At 40.3% G+C, this 22,914-nt stretch overlaps 1 protein-coding gene across 1 annotated transcript in view; it reads right to left on the bottom strand.

The window, feature by feature from the left end:
- Positions 1–22,914, bottom strand: part of Sorcs3 (sortilin related VPS10 domain containing receptor 3) — a 648,362-nt gene that overhangs the window by 398,301 nt on the left and 227,147 nt on the right. The window lies entirely within an intron of this gene.

The raw sequence follows: 22,914 nt of genomic DNA, 5'->3' as shown, positions 1-22,914 counted from the left end.
AGTGAAGCAAAGGTCCTATAGAGACCCAAGTAGACTTTCCCTTCCTAAGAAGAAGAACAGCCTGCGCATTCCCAGCGGTGCAAGTCACCAGCTGCCCCAGCATCCTCACTCTCACTGGCCTCTCATTCTTCCTCGTGGTCTCTGCATCTCTGTAGTGTACGAGAAGGTGGAACTGAGTGCTGCTTTCTTAGCTGTTCTACCTCACTAAGCTGTGGTTTCTGCTGTAGAGACAAGGGCTCCCTCTGCTCCCGGGCAATCATGGCTCCATGCCTTGCGTGCTGACACATGTGTTGAGGAAGCTTTTGGGATGCTCTCCCTGCCTGCTAGCTTTGCCAGAGCCATTGAATTAAGCAGGCAATCTCCTCTCTGTAAATTTCACAACCATATGGTATGAGGAGAGGTTTTGGATGATAAATAAACAACACTGCTTATAAATCTCAGGGTTTTTGTTTTTCGCTCTAACAGGAATAACGAGAAACCATCGATTTGTATCTTCAAAGAAATGTGTTAGGGAAGAAGATAAGGCCTTTTTATATATGTATACAAATATTTTCCTTTCATTCTCCCCTTAGTGGGGGTCCTTTTTTCTTTCTTTTTTTTCTTTTACTTTTTTTTCCTAGAATTTATCTCTCTGTCCAGATTCTGTGTATTTTTTATTGCTGTCATTTTCCAACCTGGAGGTAAACTGTTGCTTTAGGCAACATTGTTATAGCCACAAACGGCTGGCCAGATTTCATTGTCCAGATGGGCTTGGTGCATCTTTCTACTGCTGGGGACATCTCTTTCTTCTTTGTAGGTCACATGCTTCTCACTGATCTTATTTCAAAGCACTAGAGAGTCCTTCTGACCCCCTCTGGAAGACGCCCAGCTTAGGCGTCATGCACATAGGAGCTAGAATGCTCAGCCTTTCGACTAACTGTAGCTTGCCAGTCCTTAAACTGCAGGTCTTTGAAGGCATGCAGAATCGCAATATTTGGCAATCCCTTAGTTTGATGTACTGCCACTACAACCATTGTGAGTCAGATAAAGCATGCCAGCCATCAAAGCCAAAATGTCATGCGGGATATGAATCCTGGGTTTGCGATGGTTAAGAGGGGTAGGGTTTCAAAGAAGGCAGAGCTCCGAGACCAGTTGAATTTTTGTGCTCTAAGTAGGAAGAGAGGAAGACAAAGCTTGTCGTAAGAATTAGGCACGTAAGCAGAGGCTAAAGGCAGGGGTCAGCAGACTGGCCTTTACAAAATAATAATGATAAATGTAAGTGGTTGAAAAAATGACAGATACAAATGATAGTATCTTAAAATACGGCCTATAAATAAAGTAGAACTTGATCACCCTCATTTACTAGTTTGTCATTTATGCCTGCGTATTTGCTATGGTGGCAGGTTTGGGTGATCTCAGAAAACCTATTTACTAGCTCGCTGGGTGCAACAAAAGTCTGCATTTCCCTGTGTAGTATACTAGGAATGTGACTGGAGCTATGGAGAGCAAGCTGAGGGTTGGTGGGGGATTAACACTGGGCCGGCATTTTTGGATCTGTCTTACCACATCAAAGTCTCAGTCCCCAGTCACTAGGGCCTCAGGACTTGTAAAACAGTGATCTATTAAAACAACCCAAATGTGAGCATTATGCATTTAACACATATGCCATACTTGGCCACTAAAATGATCACTGGTTCTGCAGAATGCTTATTAAACAATGAATCCAAAGAAATGCATAACTAAGCATGGAACTCTTGACATTGACAATAGGATCACTTTATAGATAAGAGACTTTTTATATTTTAGCATATCCAGTTTTTAAGAAGAGTTCTACCAAAATATTTAAAATATTTCAAAAAGCAATCCAGAGAGAGTTGAAGATATGAAGACATTTTCATTTTAATTATTTTATTATTGTTTTATATATAATTTTGTGTGTAGGTTTGTGTGTGTATAAAAGTCTGTGTGTGTGCATCTGTGCATGTAATGACATGCATGGGGAGGGTCCATGACAACCTGGTGAGGGTTAGGTCTCTTCTTCCACCATTGGAGTTCTGAGGGATAGAGTCTGGGGTCAGGCATGGCAGCAAGCGCCTTTAGCCAATCAGTCACCTCCCTGCCCCTCAATGTATTTTTCTTTAAGGACAGGTGATATCACATGCAGAAACTGATTTCCACCCAAGATTCTATTTCCTTGATATCTTTCTCTTCCATCTAAGCCATCACCTTCTTCAGCCATTTTATAGTTTGGTAAACTGTGGGATGTTTTATGTAATATCAGAAGTCAGTATAAGAGGTAGAGAGAAAATGTTATTTCACCTCACTTTTCAGCATGGGACCATTCTTGCCAGCCAATCAGCCTTGGAGAACACACGTTCAATGACTATAGCCCACCATGACTTCTCTCATGCTCACTCTAGCCCAGGTGAAACACGGAGGTAGCGACCCACGCCCTGGGCTACTGCCTACTGCTTAGCACAACCAGGAGTCTACTTTGTCTTCGAGGTATCATATCTCACTGGCCTGTGAAGTGCTTTTGAAGAGCCAGACTCGTACATGGAGAAGAATCCACGTTCTGTTGTCAAGGAAACCCGCTTTCAAACACTCAGTTGACACTTCACAAGAAGTGAACTTTAGCAATGCATTTGGCCTCTCTGAACCAAGTTTCTTTGTTGAAATATTGGGATGAAAGTAAAATGATAGGAAGTGTGTGGCACATACTTTATCTTCTCTCAAGGTTATATTCTGAGCATTGAGACTAGTAGAGGCTTGACTTGGTAAGTAAATAACTAGTGTCTATAATATACATATTCAAATATGCACAATATATATTCAGAAATCACAATTCCTTTTCTCTTAGAGAGTGTGTTGTATTCCTTAATAGCTCACGTTCATCTAGTCTCCTTTGGGACTGGGCGTCCAATAGCTTTAACTACCTACTCTTTTCATAAGGAAGACAGAAATCATAATTTTAAAAATCTGAAACCCCTACAACCTATTGCTGTAAAGGACCCTGGTTAGATGCTCACTGAACTCTTCCCCTTCATCCAGGGTGAGTACCTGAAGTGGCATCAAACTGGAGTGACCTACACAGTAAATAGTGTGTGAATTGTTCTAAGTACTTCTGAGCTCAGATGGGGCTCTGCTTCACACAGTGATGCTCTAAAGATGACTTGCTTTGTAAGATCAGCTCTACAAGTCCCTGCTGAGGAGTTACATCAATGTCACATTGGAATACTATTTGATAAACACAAACAGATGTGGACCGGATACCTGTCCAGCGTCCTGAAAATCAACCAGTCCACAAGCTGTGAAATAGCAGACAAAGCCTAGGATCCAATGAGAGTAGCAGCAAAAAGGAAAAGGTAGGTAGTGAACTAGTACAGATAAATTTTAAAAAATGGAATTATTAATTGTAATGAAAGAAATGAAAAAGGCTTTGAGAGAGTGGGCGAGGGAAACAATACTGAGGGAAGCTACTACCCACATTAGACATGAAGGATAAAGTCATACAAGGAAGCCAGGAAGAGCTCGGCAGTGAGAGTATCTTGTAGAAGTGTCCCGAGGCAGGAAAGAATTTTAAAAACCTGGTAAGGCTTAAGTACAAGAGCAAGAAGAGACACAAGCAATACTTCGTGCCACACCAGGACATCACTAACCAGAGCCAGAAACTGGCATGCATGAAATGTGTTCTGTGTCTCAAGCACACGCCTTAGGTAACATTCACCTTCTTGGCATTGGCTTCGGCTTCATTGGGTGTTAAAGAAGATATAAGCACTCCTGACTCTAGGTAAGAAGAAGGGACATGAAGAAAGTTAAAGAAAAACTAAGATACATAAAACAATGATATTTTTCATTGAACATCATACAAGAAAGAAGTGAGGCCCCAAAGGGCAGAAACTAAATAACGTTAACAATTGCCCTAGACCACCATAGGTCTGTCAAGGACACACACAGGAAAGAAGCTGAGGTGAGACCACTGTGTTTTGGGGTGTAGCTTTTGGGGTGTAGCAGATGGGACAGGGAAGTCTAGAAGGCAAATAGAGCTAGGTTTTACAACAGTATCTACACTCTGCTACAGACAGTCCTGGAGAAGAAAACGCTGCATGTGTAAGGTGATTCCCAGATCTGCGAGGAACACCCCGCAGGTCTTCAGGTGACTTCTGGTAAGCATGGAAATGAACCCTAAGAACAACTTAAAACAGTTCCAGACGTTCGAAGAGGGCCATTAAAGCCATTGCTTCTGTCAGTCACAGTGGTGACCCTCATAAACTCCATGGTGTCAGAAAAATCACAGTAAAATTCTGCCTTGTTAGTGGAGCAAAGGTTAAACCTTAGCACAAGTACTTTTTTGTTCATGCCTAACAATGCTGAGCAATTCAAGGAATTTGGTTGTTGAAGGGAACTTAATGTTATCAAAAACAAAATATAATAATATTCATAAGAATTCAAAAATCTCTAGTAACCAGAAATGAAGCCACAATACATGCCATCTGATTTTTAAAAAGTTTTCTAAAGATGCAGAAGCATACAGTTCAAAATAAGAAGAAACGTCAATCTAAACCCTCTATTGTCAATTGAGGGAACTTTCCCACTATCTCCCACCTACGAACATTAGTCATTGTCTCGAGAAAATGTTAATTATCAGGACTAAGAAGTTATTGTATCTACTGCAAAACAAAAATAATACTAAAATTTCTACCATGTACAGGAAATTCGCCACAACAGAAACTAGCCAATATCAATATCATCACTTCTGAAAAACCTTGCTCTATACCAGTGAATAAATGACATAAGTTATTAGTTATTAAGTCAATAGGTGGTCTTGTTGACACTGAAACAGTTATTATGAATTTATTACTTATGTTAAAGAAATTAAGGGAAGGCAGACATGTTCAGTAAAGACACAGAATATAGAACAATGGCATGAACTCCAAGAAGCAAACACTACAAGACATGAGGTGGGAAGTCACTGCATGAGGCTAATGGGAAATTATGTAGTGCAGAGGAAGGTGTATGAACTGAACATGTGGCTATACAAACCAGTTAGTGAAAAAGAAAACAGGATAACGAATACAGTCTTCAGAAATAAAAGAGTTGGAGGCAAAAAAATAAAGATTTTAAGTAAATAATGGCTGGCTACTTTCAAAATTTGTAAAAACTCTTAAGTTCATATGCAAGAAACATAAAAGTTCCAAATGTAAGGATTGTGGACTTTTACAAAAGCAAACCATATTACAATCAAATCCAGCAGCAGCAGCATTAGTTAGAAGAACACGAACGAAGAAATGCATTGTGCAGCAGACGGCAGGGTTTGGTTTGCATTCGGTTTGGTTTGTTTCTTCATCCAGTGCTTCTCAACCTTCCTAGTGCTATGACCCTTTAATACACTTCCTCCTGTTGTGGTGATCCCTAGCCATAAAATTATTTTCGCTGCTGAAATTTTGCTACTGTTATGAATCATAATGCATATATCCGATAGTCAGGTCCTGACCCTCAGATTGAGAAGCACTACCCAGAAATACTATAAAGCAAAGTCCACTTCAAATGTATTACTATTAGAAAATGTCACCCATTTGTATAATATACCTTGATCATATCTATCCTTCCTACTTCCTCAAACTTTCCCAGCTCACTTCCAATCCTCTTTTTTGTTTAAGAACCCAGTGAGTCTAATTAACGCTGCCCATATGTGCACAGGTGTGGGGTCATCAACTCAGACATCAACAACATACTAAAAGTACAAAGACTGCCAATCAAAGTTTTACCTAGCAAAGACCTTTTTTGGTAAACAAACACTAAGTCTTTATGAAAAATATCTGTGTGCAAAGTTTTTTGATGACCTGAAAGTTTTTTATAAAAAGCTTATAAAATAATAAGTAAAAATGGCAAAAAGACTTTTGGTTACTCCCACCATTCCTTGGAAGCTTGAGCTGTACCTTCTGGTACCTTGAAAGCTATGCTGCCTATGGCCCACAAAAATAACCAGCAACCCTAAGAGTTCAATAGAGGACACTAATATCTTGGCAGTAACTAACAGTATGGGACTTAAGGGCTGCCCAACAAGAGGGAAACCATTCCTGATTCTGAAAACCTAGCCAATTACCCAGGCCTAGTGAAGTCATGGATCTAGGAGGAGAACCTACAACTGCTACCTCACTAAGTTAGCATAATTCCTAACTGCATTCTAAAAATTACCCTTCTGCTCACAGATAAATATTGCCCTCACCACTCATCATAGAATTCTCTTTGCAACCGAAAGAGATTATTACAAAAAAGGCACAACTGATAAGAATACAAACGACAAGGAACTGTGTGGTGCGCAGCCGCAATTGGTCCATCTACAACAGGAGGCATCAAGGAAGAGCAGAATGGAAAGATCACACAAGCCAGGGGACTAGGCTAGCAGCAGTGAACTGCATCTCTTAGAAATATCAGCTAAGCTACACTCATGATGTTTCAACATGCCTTTCTAAGCAAAACCTGGGCAGAAATGGCACCAACAGACGTGCTAACATGGAAGTGGAGGCTCGTGTGGGGCTCCATCCAAACCCAGACAAAGAACTACAGGCAACTAAGGAATGCTGAGAATGGGAGAAATAGTCTTCCGCAGGCAATTGGTTATCCCAGGTGATTATCCAATACAAAGTTGTCAGCCCTGAAGGCATATACATGTAAGTCGCATGTGTGCTGAGTATCTGTAGTACAAGAAAACGGAAATCTGAACCTATGCAAAGGAATAGAGACCAGACATGGTCATTATATGGATTAATATGTGGTTTTGATTGTTTACTCTTTTGCAATATAAGCTGAATTTTATATAAAAATTCCACTATATTTGAGAAGATTATAATATACAGAAAAGGAAAATGCATAGCTATAATGGTCCAATGGCAACAGGAAGAAAAATAAAAATACACTTTTATAAGGTTCCTGTACCATAGAGGAAATAATGACACTTAAATCTAACCTATTGTGAGTTTCAAACATGTAAATCTTAATATCAATCTCTGAACTATTTTAAAGAATTTTATCCAATAATGAATAGGAGATTAAAAATAATCCCTCCAAATGTGGTATAAAATGAATAGATGTCAAACAAAGAAAACATGAGCAAACAGAAAATAAGGAATAATATAATGAACTTTAACCAATGCAGAAATAATCACATTAAGTAAAAATGTTCTAAATACTCCATTTAAAAGACAAATATTGTCAGATTGTACAAAATAGCAGGACCCAACATTTTGGTGTCTATAAAAAATGCACTTGAAATATCAAGACACAAATCAGATAAAAAAATAGACAAGTTTTATATCAGTCCAAGAAGAAGAGAGAGCAGAGTGACTCTAATAATATCAGAAAAGTCTTCTTTCAAACACAACAACAAAAAATAGTAACCATGGATTTAAAAAAAGAACACCATGTTCTGATGATAATATAATAGATCTGTGTGAAATATCACAGTCCTAATGTTTATGTATCTTTCAACAGATCTTTAAAAGGTGTGACGTAAACCAATATAGGGTCAAAGCTAATATTCAATCATAATATTTTTATGAATTTGGCAAGTGACTATCTCCTAAGGCACTCACATGTCTCCCTGATAACCTCCATTGCTGCATTAAAATCTTCTCTCAACAGAGACTGGAGAGATGTCTCCAAGGTTAAGAGCACTGACTGCTCTTCTAAAGGTCCCAGATTCAACTCCCAGCACCCACAAGGCAGCTCGCAACTGTCTCTAACTCCAGTTCCAGGGGCACCCTCATACAGACATGCAGGCAAAGCACCAATGCACATAAAATAAAAATAAAGTTTAAAAAAAATCTTCCCTCAACAGAAGCTGAAGTCATACAAAACTGATACTCTTGGCCCAGTCTTACCATTTTAGCTTTCTTTGTTCTGATTGGTTGGCGTCCTGTCACACATATTTTAAGTATTTTTAAATAGAACTTCTGGGCCTGGATGAATGAAGGTAATCCAAATTTTTACTTCCAAGGTATTATCATTGTGTTCAATCAATTTTGTTTAATGTAGAGGGAAAGTTGGGTATGAGAGCTGAGTTAATAAAAATACAGAGACAAGAATGGGTAACATTTTCCCAGACTTGGTGGCACAAGATCTTAACTCCAACTATGTAGGAGGCTGAATTCAAGTTCAGAGTCAGCTCTGGGTAACTTATTGAAACCTATCTTAAAGTAAAATAATCCAAAGGGACTAGGAACATACTTCAGTGTTAGAATGCTTGCTTAATATGCAATTTGATGTGCAGTAACCCCGTACACACACACACACACACACACACACACACACACACGGTTGAATTTTTCTCATTATTAGGAACTACGATTTCTTTCACTGGGCCACTTGAATTCCTACTCTCTCTTATAAAGTCTGGTGTGTAACAGAAAAGTAGAATCCAGCTTAATTCTTGGGATCAGGCAGCATATGGGTCTTTTAGGCTAACTACTTGGCTAGTGAGCTTTGTTCTAGTAGTAGCTTAAGATTTATGGATTTGATTTCAAGGTTTAATTTTCAGTTTTATTCTCAGTAGCAGAGAAATAAAAGGAAAAGGAAAACTATTTAAAAGAGGTTAACTGTTACAACTGTATGCGACTCTAAAGAAATGAACGTAAGAGGGACAGCTTTTACAGTGCTCACTAAACGAAACCTGTGATATCTCAATGTCTCAGGCAAAGGGGAGAAAAGCTGTGAAAGGAATTCACACAGTTCTACCTGCCCAAAACATCAGATCTGCACAATTAAAAGAACTCTGATTGGCCTCCTGCTGTCTCCACTGTCTTACCCATCTCCACGTTCCTGAGAAAGTAATACCTGGCCTTAGCACGGCTTGTCTATCGTCATCTCTGCTCGGACAATGTGTACAGCCCTGGCCACTATAATTCGGGACAGCTGCAGTAGAGCTTCATACAACCACAGAAACATGAACCAAAACCAGGCAGTGGAGATGAGGCAGAAGTGAACCGAGTTCACGTGGGATACATGAGTTAAAGTCAGGGATGAGAACTACAAACACTGAACTCACTCATTGAGAACCCTGGGGCAGAGAGTAAGTACCTCAGAGACCCCGGCGACATGACGGAGTGGCCACTCATCCACTTGCCATCGCTCATTCCCCCGCCCTGTAAAAGCAGCCCAGAAAGATAGTCTGCAGAGTCTCCCAGCATCTCCACCTTCCGGCTTCCAAGTTGTAGCTTGTCTGTGCTTCCTCTTCTCTACTCCCCAGCCACGTCTGCCAGAGGGGATAAATTCAAGTTCCTCTCACAGCTACATTTCTTTCTGACCTGAAGCCTTTATTCAGTCATTCATCATTCAAGAATATTCCCTCCTGCTTTGTCTAGCTCTTTCCTACCTATTCATTCAGCTTTCGCTCAAATGGCCCACAACCCCAAACGCTCAAGCACACAAATGTCATTTCTTCTTCTGATATCTCTTAGCAGTCACAAACTGTAAAGTGCCCATGCCATTTCTTCACACAGCTCTGACTTTTCAGGTAATCACTACTTTTTTGCCTCTTTTGTGTCCCCAACTAACCATACATTCATGTAAAATACTCTAAAATTGAATTCATTTTGCTACTATACTTGGTGATGTAGTCATATATGACTTGCTGAATGGGTAAATCTGAATCACTGAGATTACCCAAATACTCCCACATAATATTCCCCTTGGAAAACTTTCCTTGCCCAGCATGGCAGCTGAGCTCACACAGAGGAAAGAGTGGAGCCAGCATATGTTGCTATCAGATTACAGAGAATCAGAACAAGAAGGTGGTGGATAAACTGTAGAGGAAGCAAATGAGCAAGCCTGAAAATGGCCACCATAGATACAGGAAAAATATTTTGCTCAGGGAGTCAATAGGCAAACATGTCTCACTCCTTTTATAAATTATACATGTTAATTTAAATAAAGAATAAAATGTCAAGTAGATCCCAGCTTACAAGCTATTTATCTTTCATGGCTAGCTCTTTGGTATTCCAATCTAGAGCATATCAAAAATCTACATTTAGAAATGTGTGTTTGTGGGGGGGAGTATTTTATGTTATTATATTACCATTTAAAATATTGTATGATAATCTATATAACCTTATATAGAATTTATATGCATAACATCTATACACACGCACACACACAGAAATGGAAGAATTCATTGTTATCGTGGTGATAAAGATACTCAAATATATTTTCCAGGAATTGTGATAGTAAAGAAACCCAACTTGTAAATAGAAGTTTCTGTCCTGCCTGGTCCTACAGCCATTCAGTCCCAAATAAACACACAGAAATTATATTAATTGCAACACTGTTTGGTCAATGACTCAGGCATATTCCTAGTTAGCTCTAACTTCTTAAATTAACCCATTTCTATTCATCTGTGTATATCCACAAGGCTGTGACTTACCAGGAAGGTTCTGGTGTCTTTCTCCTTCAGCAGCTACATCACATTGGATTGATTCTTGCCTTTTTTTCTCCCTGTATTCAGTTTAGTTTCCTCACCTACCTATACTCTGTCCTGCTATAGGATAAAGCAGCTTCTTTATTAACCAATGGTAATAAAACATATTTACAGCATACAAAGGGGAATCCCACATCATCTTCCCTTTTCTGTATAAATAAAAAGGAAGATTTCAACTTTAACATACTTAAATTACATATACAAAACAGTTATTAAATAAGAATTACAGTTACAATATTTAATCCATTGACATTTGGCAAATTAAGGAAACTACTCTATCATCTATCCTCTCTTTGTGAGTCTAAAGTTTTATATCCAATTTACCTTTTATCATACCTAAATGAAAACTATAATTATGACAATCTAGTCTTCAACTCCATCAAAGACACATAAGGACATAATATTACCTACATAAACCGGAAGTGAACTGTAAGTAATTTCCAAAGTTCTAGAAAAGACAGAGAACTCTCACTGCCTCTATAATCACCCAAAGTTCTTCTGTAATATTGGGGTATCTATCGTCAACCTATAGGCCCATAGTATGTGGCAGACTTTTCAGTGAAGCAGTAAGTTGGAAGATCTGTTGTGTCTGGTACTGGCAAAGTTCATCGATTGCTTCCTTCTGTGTTATGCAGAATGTCTGCCTGTTTCTTCTGTGAAGCAGGAACTTTGAAGGACCATCACATCTTTTGGAAAGTTCAGCAGTCACTTTTCTGTGGGTTCTGCATGTCCAGTTCATATAGCATATCATCAATCAGTACAGGCAAGAGCAGTTTCTTGCCCACATGGTTAGCCTTGTCACATTGAAGGCAACTTCCATAATGACAGTTTTCAATGCCCAGCAACCTCTCTGAAGTATTTGGTGCTTCCAGATGCAGATATGTAGAGAAAAGTCCAAGTTCTTAAAACATTTTAAATGCCAATTTCTATACACCTTTGAAGTGTTGAAGATTAACTAAAATATATCTCTGTATATCTAAAAAATCTAACTAACATAATTTAAAGTTCAATTATTATAGATTATTATCTATTAATGTATATTTCTTAACTATACATTTACATTTTTAAACAGCTGCACAATACTTTAAACAAGAGAAGAAATATATATACACAGCATAACAAAATTGATCTTAAGTTTTTATACTACACCAAGATCCATACCAATGCAAAGTATTCATCTCTATATATTATCTCCTTATTTTTTTTAGAAATTGACTATTACCATTAATCATTTATGGCTAATACTTCTAAAATGAAAATAAACAATAATAAACAATCATTTTGGGAATTTGGGCATAGTCTTCTCCAAACTGCATCCTGTTGTTTGTTGGGCAAAGAACTTTTAGGGTTCATTGAGACCTTTCAGGGGCTCTTGTTCCACCAAACCTCATTAGCCTATAAGGAATTCACAGGTTCCCATCCTCTTTAGAAACAAAAGCAAAATCTCTTTTTCTAAAGTAACATATCCTTAGACTCAAATTTTAAAGTCAAGCAACTTTAAAATATATATGTTGGTTTAGCTTAGCAGCCCTACATTGAAATGTCTCTTGGTAATTAGCTCATTCACAGTCAAAAATTCAAAGAAGACACAGTAATATACATAAGTCAGACTCTTTAAGAATTTTCCATCTTTACATAGCTTTTTTCTATTTCTTTTACTTTTATTTTTTTTAATTTGTGTTTTTTGTGACATGGTTTCTCAGTATATCTTTGGATCTCATCTGTAGACAAGGATCTCTGAACACACTGAGATCCACCTGTCTCTGCCTTCCAAGTGCTGGGATTAAAGGCATATGCCACCACACACAACTACTTTATTTCTTTCTTAAGGACTTTATCCTTTTTCTTTTGTCTCTCAACCCTATGTATATTTTTAAATATAACCAGTTAGAGGTTTGTTCTTCTTATTTCCGTCTGAATCTGTCTTTACTGTATCTCTCTCTCTCTTTTTCTGAGCACATGAGTTTTTAATCTGCTAAGCAGCATGGCTAGGATTCAAGCTGCAGCTTTGGTGGCTGGCTCTGCCCACTCCTTAGCTTCCTGAGAATCTAGCTTCATGGAGGAAGTACTGGCGGGAGCCACCCTTATTGCCACAACTTTATGGAGTTCTAGGCCCATGCTTCCACAAAAAATAATGCTGCTGGCTGCTCATAAACATTATTTAAGTGTTTGGTGGCAGGGCCTCTTAAAAGAGCTGCATGGTTTTTGTTGCTAATGTTGAGTCAGAAAGCCTCTTTTAAAGGAGCAAGGCCTCTGCTTGCTAATGGCCAACAGAGCCCACCTGAGACAATGCTGTTACAAAGAAGCTGTGCTTGACTCTTGTCTGTCTTTTCTTTTTTTTAAAGTTTTTTGAGGCTTTATGTGGAAATTCATGCCAAATGTTTGGGTGCCATTTGTTTTCTTTTTGATTTTTAAATTTTTATTAATTTATTGAGTTATACATTTTTCTCTGCTCCCCTCCCTTCCTCTTCTCTCCTCTTCTGTCCTCTCACACGGTCCTCATGTTCCCAATTTACTCAAGATATCTTATATTTTTTCTATTTCCCATGTAGTTTAGATCCATGTATGTCTCTCTTAGGGTCCTCATTGTTGTCTAGGTTCTCTCGGATTGTAAACTGTAGGCTGGTTTTCTTTGCTTTATGTCTAAAAGCCACTTGCGAGTGAGTACTTATTATATTTGTCTTTCTTTCTGGGTCTGGGTTACCTCAGTCAATATGATGTTTTCTAGTTCCATCCATTTGCCTGAAAATTTCAAGATGTCATTATTTTTTCTGATTTGTAGTACTCCATTATGTAAATGTACCACATTTTCCTTATCCATTCTTCAGTCAAATTTAGGAAATTTAGGCTGTTTCCAGGTTCTGGCTATGACAAACAATGCTGCTATGAACATAGTTGAGCACATGTCCTTGTGGTACAATTGAGCATCCTTTGGGTATATACCCAAAAGTGGTATTGCTGGGTCTTGAGGAAAATTGTTTCTCAATTTTCTGAGAAAATGCCATATTGATATCCAAAAGGGCTTGCACCAGTTTGCACTCTCACCAGCAATGCTGGCATGTTCTCTTACCCCACATCCTCTTCAACCTAGGTTGTCATCAGTGTTTTTGATCTTGGTCATTCTTGAAGTTATAAGATGGAATCTCAGAGTTGTTTTGATTTGCATTTTTTGGACACCATTTGTTACTGGAATTTTCTGTCCTGTCAGGGCCTGCAGCTGTTCAATTCCAAATAAACACACAGAAACTATATTAATTACAACACTGTTTGGCCAGTGGATCAGCCATATTCCTAGTTAGCTCTTACATCTTAAATTGACCCATTTCTATTATTCTGTGTATTGCCACAAGGCTGTTGCTTACCAGTAAGGTTTTGGCATCCTTCTCCTTTAGCAGCTCATGGCATCTGACTGACTCTGCCTTCTTTCTCCTGGCATTCAGTTTAGTTTTCCCGCCTACCTATCGTCTTCCCTGACATAGGCCAATGCAACTTCTTTATTAATCAATGGTAATAAAACATATTCACAAAATACAGAGGGGAAGCCCACATCACTGATTTAATAAGATTTTAGAATTCCTGCCAAGCATAAAAGAATCCAATAAACTTAGATGCCTTCAGATTGGGATGCCCAGTTATTAAGTGTCATAATTCCCCCAAATAAAAGCCTCTTTCTTTAGTCCATTATATAAAACCAAAGGCCAGGCTATCTTTACTAAAAGAAAGACCACAAAAATTTTAAAAATTAAATCTGCATTTAAAACCAAAAGATACACATTCTAACCTTCTCACAGCTACGAGCTAACTATGTATCTATAACCTGATATTTCCAGTCCCTTCATTTCAAAGTTTGTGAAGTAGGAGGCTCGACTAAGATGTATTTCTTAGCTTCCATGTCCCTGATGAGCCTTACAATAACCAACCCACCAGCCGTAGAGAATATATATAACTGTCCCCCTTCCCTCCCCTTCCGTTACTACATTTGACACTGGTTATCCTCATTGTCCAACTATAGACCCTGTGGCCTAAGAAAACACTTCATGGAGGAAAATGGAAATCCAAAATGTTCATGTAGTATAAAAGTGCACCCAAATCTCATCCAGGAAAATGAGCTGTTCGTCATACGTGTGTTCTGCTACTTGGATACAGGCATTTGTTTTCTTCCATGCACCTTACACAAGCTGCATGGCACATGAACAGGAGAGAAATAGAAACACAAACATCCTTTATTGGTGGTACAGTCTATGCTTGAGGTGTAACTCTTATGTCCTAAGCCTTAACACCCTGCAAGCATTTTAAAAGAAAATATCTAAGAATGCCCTCTAATCCTAACAAAACTGAAGCACATAAAGATATGCTTTCCGAGTCCTGCTGAGTGCTTAAGACCATGTTGATACAAAGACCCCTGCCAGCAGGGTGTCTGGGATATGCAGGAACACTCTGAACATACTTAGAGTGCTTCTTAGCCACTTGAGACATGAGTGTGTGAGCTCTGACGATACAAAGTGAACCCTACTGTCCTTGAGATCTCTGTTGACAGAGAAGAGATAGAAGCAAGCCTCGCGGTTGCAGGATGCTCAGAAAAGAGAAACTGTCGACACAAGAGGCAGTGTTCCACTTGGCTGTGACCAGGGGCATTCTCAAGGGGTCCACACGACAATGCTGTCAGCATGGCGGAAAACAGTACAGCATCCTTCGTACTGAATTCTGGGGAAAGGCCAGCCTGTCTTCTCTACCCACAGTTGCATTTCTATGATGCCCAATACTTGTTGGATGCTCAGGAACTCTGTCAAATTACTGAAGTGGGGATTTACTTCTAGTCCATCTGCCCACTACGACAATACAGAATCATGAAAGACAAGCAAAGCTGTGTCAGAGTAACTAGGGCTGGGAGTTGGTACCCTTGGAGGAACACAGGGTGGAGTAAACTAAGGGAGCTGTGCGAGACCAGACTATGAAGAACTATACTTTTACACCCAGGGACCCAGGGGAACTCAAAGTCTCCTTTTGGAAATACACAGTCTCCCCTTATATCAAGTTTTCCAAATATGTACAATAGCTATCCATATTCCCTCACAGGGTGATCATATCTGTTGTAGGGAGTGGGGCCCCTGTTTCATCCCAGCTGCCTGGCTAGCTTACACCCAAAATAATCGCACAGAAACTGTATTCATTTAAACACTGCCTGGCCCATTAGCTCTAACTTCTTATTGGCTAATTCTTACATCTTAATTTAACCCATTTCGATTAATCTGTGTATTGCCACATAACTGTGGCTTACCAGCAAGATTCTAACCAGTGTCCATCCCAAGCAGGAGATTCATGGTGTTTTGCCACTCTGCCCTTCTTCCCAGCATTCAGTTCTGTCTACTCCACCTACCTAAGTTCTGCCCTATCAAAAAGTCAAGGCAGTTTCTTTATTCAACCAATGAAAGCAACACATAAACAGAAGGACCTCCTATACCACATAGCATGTTTATGCACAACAGGACTTTATCCCTCCTTCTCTGAGACCAAAACTCTTGCACACATCTCATGTGCTAAAACCTGATTGCCTAATCTAAATTTAGTTTGGAATCCCTACCCACCCACCTCAAAGCCTTCAGTGGTTTCCTGTGGTGTGTTGGCTGCCTTCTTTAAGCAGCTAAACATCACAAGACAACCTTCACCTGGAACTATTAAGTTTAAAGGTCTACGAGAACATATTGATGTTTGAATCACAAATCCTAGAAAGATGTTGGGTTGGGTGGCTAGATCTTAGTTTTCTTTTGTCTCCTCCAGAATAACTTAAAAAGAGATATTCCTTTGACACTGAGTGTGGAATGAGGAATGAATGGGATGCCAAAATATATGCTAAGCACTAGACCCTTATTAAGGATCTAGAACACATATAAGACAGCAAATGGGAGAACTCCTGAGCTAAGTCCTCCTAAAAAATGTCCCATTCACCCTGCAGGGCATATTTAAGATTGGACTGCCAAGGAAAAAAATACTCCTGCTAACACAGGCCCCATCTCTCTCCGTCTCCTACTGTGCTTCACCCACACATGGGCCACTAGACAGTTGATTCCCAAAATCCTGTATTCACGTCTATTGCACAATTGAATCTTAAAAACTGGCTTCATTATTTGATGAATACTAGTCCATGTCACATGTGTCCCGCTTCAACAGTCAGGGTGGGTTCAGAGGTCAGTAACCCTCCCCAATAGTGAGGCCATCAGAGTCATAAAACTCTTCATAAGTCAGAAGTTGGCTCCTCCTATGTCTTGCAGTGGGTAAGGATTGACGTTGTAGTTACTGGATGCCTGGAGGGAAGGGCCATGGGAACTCAGGAAAGGAATAATGAAATAGGAGCCCTTTAACAAATCTGCCTCTAAGCCCCTTGAAGGGAAATAGTTGAGCTGTCCCAATCTGCTGGACTTTTAATTTAAAAAAGAAGAAGAAAAAGTCCTTCCATTCCTGTCAGTCTTGAAAAACTTAGAGGGACACAAAACAGCCTATCAGAGAAATAAGGCACTCTTCAGGGATACCAGACTCAGTTAGCTCTTCTTTCCCACATCCCTAAAGATTTGACACAAAGGAACCATTTTTCTTAGCTCAGACTCTCCACTAAACCTTTTATGATGCTAATAAATGAGGTAGAGTCTGAGGTTTCGCCTTTTAAAATCCATATTTCTGAGTTTTCTTTATCTTTCTTGTGTTCCCGGTGAATCACTCCGTCTTCTTAGCGCCTTTATGCAAGGGCACTTAATCTTCCCATTTAATGACACCGTCTATGGAATGAAGCCTTGGTGTCTCCACTCACCAATAGCCAGATCAATCTTGTGTCTCTAAGAAAATGAAGTCATACCAAGCTGGGTTTTAACATTGCTGAGGAGGGTCGTTAAGACCTCTGAGACTCTTCCTGCTGAAGAGCTCTGATAGCCTGTGATTAATTAGACAGTTCCTTACCGGAGACACTTTCTGCCTTTGTTGTCAAACCCACTAACCCCAATGCCAAGACTCCTGGGATTCCCAGACCCTGTGGCAACACACATGAATGAGGTTCAGGAACTTTCCCCATACCCTGTTTCTCTTCTCTGGTATTTAAAAAAGTGACACTCCACCCTTCTGTATGGAGGATTGACTGAAGCGATTGGTACAATTATCCATACTCTTCAAATGTGTGTCTTTCCTCCCAATGATTCTGTGATGATGGTTTCCTGAGGAGAGGGGTGCTTTCTTCTTTAGTTCAAGGTAGGTCAGCAGCCCTTCCTTTGATGTGGAGGAAGAGGTCAGGAGGGGAAACATGGTGAGCATGAGACAGTGAATTAGTGTTCTCTTTCCCTGTGTAATGCTGACTAGCTTGTCTGACATCTGCGGAGAGTCTCTCATTCCAAAGCCTGGCTGGAGAGGATGCTGAATAGAGCCATTGGGATAGGAAAGGGGATCTGTGCAGCACCAACTTGGAAGGCTGTTTATAACAGAACAAACACAGAGATCACTTCCTTGGGAAATGGAAGTGGTTACCTGGATATAGTTTAAATCTGTGTGGAGTTAAATCTATGAACGTATTTCTCAAATCATTCTCAGCCATTCTCACCTCCCCCGCTTCTACCACAGTTTCTTCATTTGTGAAGCGATGCTGTACAATTTTCTGATCCTACTTGGCCTTGTTCCTTCTCCATCACCAAACGTGAAATCACATTCATCGCTGCTCTCACCAAGAGTGAATTCACACTCATTGCTGCTCTCACCAAGAGTGAAATCACACTCATTGCTGCTCTCACGGAGAGTGAATTCACACTCATTGCTGCTCTCAATCACACTCATCATTCCTCTCACCAACAGTGAAATCACACTCATTACTGTTCTCATCAAGAGTGAAATCACACTCATTGCTGCTCTCACCAAGAGTGAATTCACACTCATTGCTGCTCTCAATCACACTCAGCATTCCTCTCACCAACAGTGAAATCACACTCATTACTGTTCTCATCAAGAGTGAAATCACACTCACCACTGCTCTCACTGAGAGTGAAATCACACTCTCTGCTGTTCTCACTGAGAGTGAAATCACACTCTCTGCTATTCTCACCGAGAGTGAAATCACACTCATTGCTGTTCTCACCGAGAGTGAAATCACACTCATTGCTGTTCTCACCAAGAGTGAAATTACACTCATTGCTGCTCTCAATCACACTCATCGTTCCTTTCACCAACAGTGAAATTTTGCTGTTCTCAGAGACAGTGAAATCACACTCATCGCTGCTCTCACTGAGAGTGAAATCACACTCTCTGCTGTTCTCACCAAGAGTGAAATCACACTCATTGCTGCTCTCAATCACACTCATCGTTCCTTTCACCAACACTGAAATTTTGCTGTTCTCAGAGACAGTGAAATCACACTCATCGCTGCTCTCACTGAGAGTGAAATCACACTCACTGATGTTCTCACCAAGTGTGAAATCACACTCATCGCTGCTCTCCACTTTACTTTATTGAGGCAGAATTCCTCGATGAACCCAGAGCTAGCCCTTCAAATTTTTACACCTTCTGAAGACTCTTGCTTCCTAAGCAAGTGATCTGATGGCCATTTGGGTCTTAGCCATCCCACATACTAAGTTCTGCCCAATGAATGGCTGGTGAGAATATTTCTTTTGACCAAGAAAATAGCCCCACTTCTAATTATGTATCAAAGTCAAACTCTCTCAACCAACCCCTACCAAACAAGAGCAACCTAGACATTCACTTTACAATAAACCCAGTCATTTAAAGAGATTCATCTTTAAATGGGCTGAAAGAAATATCAGAATACAAGCTAAATCAGGAAGATCTTTACTCAAAATCTGTTGTCCAAAGGAAATTCAGATCCCTCTTTGATTTTAGAGAATAGGGCAGATTTTAGTCTGAAATAAATCAGTATTGAATCGAGTCATTTATGTCAAATCCTAACAAAAGTAGTCAGGAGGCAAAGATTGTAGGTGACAGAGATAGAGAAGCCTATACAGATCCATCTTACAAAATTCTATTAAAATTACAAAACTGAACCAGGTGGTGGTGTTGCACGGTTTTAATCCCAGCACTCGGGAAGCAGAGGCAGGCAGATCTCTGTGAGTTTGAGGCCAGCCTGGTCTACAAGAGCTAGTTCCAGGACAGGCTCTAAAACTACAGCAAAACCCTGTCTCAAAAGTAAATAAATAAATGTATTTCTTGTCTAGTGGAGATGCTAAGTCATTGCTAAAGTTCCAAACTTTTGTATCATTCAATTCACATGAAAGCCAGGTATATTTTTTTCACAATGTATGTGTGCACGCACACACGCATAAACGAGAGAGAGAGAGAGAGAGAGAGAGAGAGAGAGAGAGAGAGAGAGAGAGAGAGAGAGGTGTCATGAGTATTTATGAGTATTTGTATGCATTTTTCAGCCAGGTAAGTGCAGGGGTGAGTGAACTTTTGCACCTGTGTGTGGCAGCTGTCATGCAGGTGTCTTCCTAGATTGCTCCTCCCTTTATTTACTGAGTCAGGGTGACTCAGCTACTGAGGATTCTCAGTTTCTGCTCAGTTCTACTTCTTAAGCATAGGGATTATACGAGGACCATCACAGCCATCCATTTTTTTATATGTAGATGCCGGGGATCCAGACTCCAGTCCCCACCGAGCCATCTTCCTTGTCCACTCAGGTGATTTTTGTTAAAGATTTTTAAAATTATGTATATGTGTGAGTGGGGGTAAGTGCATGTGAGGGTAGATGTCCTTTGGATGCCAGAAGCCCTACCAACCTTCTGAACCTGAAGCTACAGATGGTTGTGAGCTGGGAAATGCAGGTGCAATGAATCAAGCTCAGGTCCTCTGCAAAAGCAGCTAGACTCAACCTCTGAGCCATCTCTCCAGCCTCTCAGGTGAATTCGTAAAGGTAAGTATCATTGCCTTTATTTGACTAGTGTGAAAAAAATGAGCCTGGAACGTAAAGTGACTTGGCTATGGTCACACAGATGTGGGGATGGATTTGGCTCTCTCATCCACAGCTGAGGTCACACCGTGTCACCGGTATCTTTCTGCTCTGTTGTCCTGCTTACTGCTTGAGGCAAAGTATTACACATTCCATCTGTCAGGAGCCATTTTCCCAAAGATTATAGTAGGGACTATTGTCCTAAGGATGTTTGCGGGGAGCCCCACATTCAACTATCTTGAGAGCTATCTGTTAGAGGAACCCGCCCCACATTCCAACTATCTAGAGAATTGTTTGTGGTTGGAATCACAAAAGGAACAATTCCGCTTGCATAGAGAACACTAGGTGTGTCAACTTGTAACCAGTGCTGCTCCGGCAAGATCCCTTCCTGCCCTTACCATGCCCCTGCCCCCATCCCAAGCCAAATTCCTCATTCAAGGACTATATAAGCCACAACCATTCTACCAATAAAAAGAGAACTTGACAAATGGAGAACAGAATCTTGTCTGGCTCTTGCTTGGTCTCCTTCCTGTCTCCCACCCATGTCTCTTTCAGATAGCGCCTCTTCTGGACCTTGGAATCACTGACCCACTGGGCGGGTTACATCCATCAATGACCACTAGCCTAAAACCTCTGTCTTTACAGCTGCCAATATGCATATTGCACATATGGGAAAATGAACAATGCCCACCCTTCTGTATTTAACAGGAAGTCCTTTGGTCTGCTACTTCTTCATCTATTAAAGAATTCTCTCTGCCAGGCAGTGGTACTTGGAAGGCAGAGGCAGGCGGATCTCTGTGAGTTTGAGACCAGCCTGGTCTACAAGAGTTAGTTCCAGGACAGGCTCCAAAACCACAGAGAAACCCTGTCTCAAAAAACAAAAAACAAAAAAAAAGGAATTCTCTCTAATCAAGGAAAGGGGTTCAGATTTCACATGTGTGATACAGCATCCCTCCCAAGCTTGGTCTTGACAATTGAATATTTACATTTAAATGTTCCATCAATTCAATCAAAATGTTAATATTCTGATTACAAAGTATTTCTCTATGCATTAATTTCCTTCCCACAGATTCTCCCTGAAGCAAAGCACTGAGCTGGTATTCACAAGTGGGCAGATCGTTTTGATTTAAAGAGGACATTTGTGTACCATGATGCTACAGTAATTGATCACAGCAATATTTCAGGAGATTAAGCTACAATCTAAATGCACCCACTCACATTTGTCTTATTATACTGTGCACAGAGCCCTGGCACAGCTGCTAAAACCCTATGTGTTTACAATAAGCAGGGGAACCAGCAAACGAGCAGCTGTCTGTTTAAATCTGTATTAAATGTGGTTTTAGTGGTGTTGTTGAGGAGTGTCATCCTTTTTTCATCCTTTGCCGCATAAATGATGCTGAAGTTGTGGCGAATAAATAATCATAGTTTCAACTTCAAGGCATTATCTCTCAGGCTTCAGAGATTATGTATTTTAACAAGGCAGATACACAGAGCCACCTCAGAAATTTTGAAATATTAATCTCTGTCTCCCCTGGATATGGAGTGACAAACGTGTGGTTTTGAAATCCAATTGTGACTCACATCATAACTTTCCCACTGCAAATGGATAGCTTGTGAAGCAGGATCAGCTCGGTAATGACCCCATCGGCACGTCCTACCTCCATGCTTATCTGCATTCTAATATTACAGGGCAAAGTAGGCCAGACTGGAAGAAGCAGGTTTCTAATATGAGGCTGGAGAATGTGCTTGGAATGCTCTGACGAATGCCTCTTCACTGTGGAGAGGAAGACCAGAGGCACCAGAATAGGAGGGAAGCAGTGACGATGGACTAGGATGCCAGAGGTACCTAGGATACCTGTGATGCAGTGGACTAGGAAGCCAGCGGAATTTAGGAGACCTGATGCAATGGACTAGGATGCCAGAGGTACCTAGGAGACCTGTGATGCAGTGGACTAGAATGCCAGTGGTATTTAGGAGACCTGACGCGATGGACTAGGATGCCAGAGGTACTTACGAGACCTGTGACACAATGGATTAGGATGCCAGAGGTACCTAGGAGACCTGTGCTGCAGTGGACTAGAATGACAGAGGTACCTAAGAGACCTGTGATGAAATGGACTAAAATGCCAGAGGTACCTAGGAGACCTGTGATGCAATGGAATAGGATGCCAGAGGTACCTAGGACACCTGTGATGCAAAGATGCTTCTCACATCTCCTCTGACAATTGTTTTAAACTAAAGCAAAGACCGTCAGTGCTGTAACTAGAAATTAAAGACACAGCACAGTGATAAGATAAACTCAGTCACACATAGCTGTCAATTCCAGACAGACTGATTGACAGATAGATTGACTGACTTGCTGATTTTGCATGCTTGCAACAGAATCCAGCAAATTCTCTACCATTGTACCTCAGTCACTACCCTTGGCTAAATGAGCTTATAAAGGAAAAGAGAGGTTATGAGTACAGGGCGGACACATGGAAAGGAGAGTGGTCAAGCACAGAGAAAGAAGAAGGAAGATAAGTTTTGCAGT

This window comes from Microtus pennsylvanicus, chromosome 5 (assembly GCF_037038515.1).
Source record: "Microtus pennsylvanicus isolate mMicPen1 chromosome 5, mMicPen1.hap1, whole genome shotgun sequence".
In the NCBI taxonomy this organism is placed as follows: Eukaryota; Metazoa; Chordata; class Mammalia; order Rodentia; family Cricetidae; genus Microtus; species Microtus pennsylvanicus.
This window is presented reverse-complemented; position numbering and strand designations above follow the sequence as displayed.